Source organism: Panthera pardus, unplaced genomic scaffold, assembly GCF_024362965.1.
Source record: "Panthera pardus isolate Hobbes unplaced genomic scaffold, ASM2436296v1 HiC_scaffold_13, whole genome shotgun sequence".
In the NCBI taxonomy this organism is placed as follows: Eukaryota; Metazoa; Chordata; class Mammalia; order Carnivora; family Felidae; genus Panthera; species Panthera pardus.
Window position 1 is genome coordinate 157756195 of NW_026526688.1, and position 5473 is coordinate 157761667.

Consider the following 5473-nt stretch of genomic DNA (forward strand, 5'->3'; position numbering starts at 1 on the left):
ATGAGAGAGTGCATAGGACAAGGCATATGAGGAAAGGGTGCAAAGCCTCTGTGCTCTCTCTAGGTGCACCACTTTCCCAGGGAAACCATTTAAAAGCATAAAAAGTTGAATAAAAATTAAAATGGTGGGGCACCTGGATGACTCAGTCAGCTTAGTGTTTGGCTCTTAATTTTGGTTGAGGTCATGATTTCATGATTCGTGGGTTCAAGCCCTGCATTGGGATCTGTGCTGACAGCTCAGAGCCTGCTTGGGATTCTGTCTCCCTCTCTCTCTGGCCCTTCCCTGTGTTCTCATTCTCTCTCAAATATAAAATAAAATAATAAAATAAAATAAAAATAAAATAAAATAAAAATGGCTACATTAATACTTCCGAGAGGCTCAATTTTAAACTAAGGAAACTTTTTGCTCTCTTCTACAAACATTCTCTCCTCCCTTCTTAACATTTTGGGAAAATAAGTAAAGTTATGCACCATAAAATGGCCAACTGGACTAACATAAGCTCTAGTTCGTAGCTTAGAGACTCCTCTTCCGGCTTCTTCTTGCCCTGCTTTCCAGTGTAAAATAAAACTCTGATCCACCAAGATCTCAGAGTGCCGATTGGTTTTTCTGCCAGTAATCAAGTGTGGTTCTGTAACAAACCTTTTGTTTTAGGAACCTAGTACTACTCTGAAAATAACTAGGAGGCTGCGGGCACAAACACAACTCCTGTTGAAACTGGCTAGATCCTGCATTTTCCCTATAGACCCTTCCAGTCCCTGCCTCTGGGTGGGCTTGCAGTTTTGAAGGACTTACTACGGCCTCCTTTGCCTGGCAAAGCAATACATTTATCCTTCCTCTTTATCCCAAACTCTGCCTTTGCCTTATGTTTTGACTCGAAAGCACGAAGGTGAGTTTCAATAACACCAGCACCTCCTCGTGTTTACCAACCTGAAAGCTCTCCAAACCTTAGCCTGTTGGGTTTTTATGGAGGCTTCATTATATAGGCATGATTGATTTACACACTGACCATTGGTGACTGAACTCAATTTCCAGCTGCCTCTCCAGAGGCAGGGGGTGGGACTGAAAGTTCCAACCCTCTCAACACCTGGCTGCTTCCACTAGAAACCAGCCCCTATTTTGGGTGTTGTCCAAAGTCATTAACGTAACAAAAGATGACATAACAAAAGACACCTTTATCACTCAGACACTTTAGCAAATTCCAAGGATTTGGGGAGCTTTCTACCAGGAAAAGGGAGAAAGACCAAATACATATTTCTTATTATAAATCACAATATCACAAGCTGTATTCTGTTTAACCAGATTCAAAGAGATTTGCAAAAATAATAAATACTTTTCTCACATATTTTTTGGGATAATTATTTTTCACAAAAATATGTTTATTGTGTGATGTTAACTGAACTAATAAATATTTTAAATGTTTTCTCATTTTATTTTATAATTGGTATATAGAACTCACATAAACAAAAGTGATTCAGAGTTCTTATATTTTTTAAAAGTCTGAAAAGTTCTTGAGAAACTTTGAGGGTGTGAGAAGTTTGAAAACATCTGCACTAGATATTTGGAGAAAGAATATGGTGGGCGTCTCAATGGCAAATAAATATTTGAAAAGGTTTTCAAGCTTCTTAGCAGTAGCTATTAGGAGAATCTATATTAAATCTAAATCTGAATCTAAATGTAATCTAAATCAAAGTCTATATCTGACTTGAAATATAAGCTAAATCTAAAGCCAATTTAATTTAAACCACAGGTAAATTAAAACCTAACTAATTTATATCAAAGTAGTAAGATAAGGGGATTTGTTAGACAAACAGAGAAATTACAAAAGTGAATGATTAGAATATTCACCTACTGTCTGTCCAAAATTATTCTACATCTCTGAACGTGGAAGAGACCAAGCCTGGATGTTATAATAACAAAGAGGAATTTTAATAATGCGGGAAAGAAATGATGACAGTATGAGCTAGAATAATAGTAATGGAGAGGGAGAGAAGTAGACAGCTTTAAGAAGTATCCACATAAAATGACTCAACCGTGCTTCATGATTTATTCTAAGTATTTATAGAGTGAGAAAGAGTTGTCTATGATGTCTTCCAAATTGCTTGCTTGGTACACCAGAAGCAAATGGTATCATTTATTGGGATAAAATTATGGGAGGTGGGACAGCCTTGAGTGGTAAGATAATCTCAGTTTAGAAATGTTGAATTTGAAGTAGAAATACTCATCCATTTCTACATAAATATTTAAATAAGTGCTTGGAGCCCAGGAAACAAGTCTCAAAGGAAGCAATAGATGTTGGGAATCATCAGACACTGATGATGACTAAAACCACAAGAACAAATAAAAATAGATATTTTATAAATTTTTAAAAATGTTTTATTTATTTTTTGAGAGAGAGCTTAAGTGGGAAGAGGCAGAGAGACAGAGAGGGTGGGGGTGGGGGGGTTGGGCAGGGGATCTAAAGAGGTTTCTGTGATGACAGGCAGACAGCAGTGAGCTACTGCAAGATCATGACCTGAGCTGGAGTAGGATGCTCAACTGACTGAGCCACCCAGGTGCCCCAAAAGTATAGATTTTAGAACAAGAAGGAAGAAGATGTAAACCGGAAGCCTGTGAGGTGAGCAGAGGGAAGAGAGCACTTCAGGAGACTGAGAACGAGCTGCAAAAGAGCTAAGATGAAAACAAGGAAGGTATAATTTCAAAGAAACAGACAAAGACAAGGATGGTAATCTATTTCACATGCTTCTGAAAAATGAAGGTGTAGACTGAGAAATATCACCCACTGTGGGATCCAAATATCATTAGTGACTTTGACAAAGAGAGTATCAGAAGAATGGCTGGGGTGCAAGTGATTGGGAATACAGTGAGAAGGAGTAGGAAATGAATAAGAGAAAGCAGGTGTACTAAGCAGAACATAAATACCATAGTAACAATTGCAACTTATCAAGACTTATGCTATTGTGGGGGAAAATGTACTTTTTCAATGCTTCTCAAGCTAAGATCTTTCATATATAGATCTGTGATATGTCTCCTAAAAGAGATTCAAACTCCCTTGAAATATAAATAGCCTAACATTTACAAGGGAGGGGGTTTCTTATTCACATATGATAAAGTTGATAAATGGCTTAAATGCTTGAATATGTCAAATTCAATTGCTCTCATATCTACAACACCATATATATGAAAAACAAAATACAAAGAGATTGTTCTAGTATTTTATTTTCTGATTGCTTTTACTTGAAGTTAGAAGAGTGAAAAGCATCCAAATTCATATCACATCTTTCATTATTCAGTTTTCGATACTGTTATAAATAAAATCTCAACTGTCCTTCCAATACCCTATGCTACATATAGGAAATATTATTAACCCTGTTCTAGACAGAACTGATATGTTTTTTCCAATTAAATCTCTATTATATATACATGGATTAATACTTACTATGTTGAATTTTTCTAAAATTAGACAGTTAAGTGAAAAAATTACACTTTCTATGAAATATCTAACATTTATTGAATGCTTACTAGATTCAGGCATGCGTTAAGCATTGTTTATGAATGATATCATTTAATGCCCAAACTAACCCTTTGTGGCAGGCTTTATTATTATATGACAAAACTGAGATTAAGAAATTTTAGGGAATTTGTTCATATCACATAATCACTAATTAAAAGATCTGGGTTAGGAATACAAATTTGTCTGAACTCATTTATTCATTCAATAAATGTTGATTGTATACCTATTATATGCTAAGCACCAGTGTTGTTTCCTGGCACATATTAATGAATGCAACAAAGATTTATCTCTGTCATTATGCAGCTTACTTTCTATTGGGGAAAATGAGACAACCAACAATGAACATTAAATAAGTAGATAAGGCAGTAGAACAGGTGTTGGCAAACTTTTTCTAAAGGCCAGACAGTAAATACTTCAGGTTTTGTTGGCAATAAGGTCTTTGTTGTAACTACTAAACCTTGCCATTGTAATGTGAAAGTAGCTACAGATAATATGTAAACAGATGAGCATGGCTGTATTCCAACAAAACTGAATTTGCAAAACAGGTGGTAATCTGGGCTTTGCCCATGGGCTGTAGTTTGCCAACCTTTGTGTTAGAAGATAATACATGTTTGTTCTGTGTGGTGTTTTTGTTTGTTTGTTTTAGATTTTATATCTATTAATCTATTAATCACACCCATTAATTATAGGGCCAAACTAACAACCCAAATTGTTGACAAATCTCCTGCAATCTAGGTTTCACAGGCACATGACATCAAATCCTAAACCTTCTAACCAATCCTGAGTGCATACTCCAAATTACCTTCTTTATCCAACTCACACACCTAGTCAATACTTCCCCTGCCATAAACATCCAGGTCCAGGTGCCAGACGATTAGACACCATCTTTATAGCTAGAACCTGCTGACATTATTCAAACTAGCCAACTCTAAGCTGCTTCCCTGCCCCACCATGACTTTCCTGCAGAAAATGCAATGAAGGCCCTGAGCCATGCTTTCCTTTCATTCTTCTTTCTTCCTCCTAACTGAACCTGGTGCTTCCCCTGTAGCCCTGCATAGTATAACATGTCCCCTCCTCTCAGGAACTGTGAGTAATAAAAATCTTCTTTCAATGATATTGACTTCTCTGTCTCATCACTCAGTCATCATTATAAATCAAAATCCAGGGGCACCTAGGTGGCTCAGTCAGTTGAGAGTCTGACTTTAGCTCAGGTCATGATCTCGTGGTTTGTGAATTAGAGCCCCGCATCGGGCTCTGTGCTGACAGCTCAGAGCCTGGAGCTTGCTTTGGATTCTGTGTCTCTTTCTCTCTCTGCCCTTTCCCCGCTCATGCTCTATTTCTCTCTGTGTCTCAAAAATGAATATACATTAAAAAAAAATTTAAATCAAAATCCAGGCACAAATCAATGCCATGGAGAAAAGAGAAAGTATAGCAAACATGTTTGTTTAAATCTTCTAAGAAGCAGATGTCAAGTCAGGAATAGACATGCAATAAATTTATTGGGAAAACTCTCGTGAAGGAGAAAGAGATGGAATCCAGAGAAGGCAAGAAGAGCTTTCAAACCATAATGCAGGTATGACTCTTGTAAAGGAGAGAAGAAAGGAGGGGGGATTGAGGAGGAAGACTCTTGAATATAACACAGTTCTAGGAAAGGTTTGGCAAGTCTGATGGGGAGTCTTTAAGGCAAAATCTGCCATTAAAGGAGCCCCATGCCTTGCTAGAACGAGCCTTCATTAAACCTCCAATGATGTTCATTTACTATCTAGGAGCCAATGAGAATCTTGGAGAGAACAGAAGAACGGGGGTATCATCTGAGATTTATCGAGAAGGGTAGTGACTGAAACATTAGTCAATCGGTGCTGGTCTGCAGTAGATCTCAGCAGGGAATTTTCATGGCCACCACTACATGGGGGCACTAAGGTGATCGAGTGGCGTAAAGATAAGTAGGTTGATCACAGTATT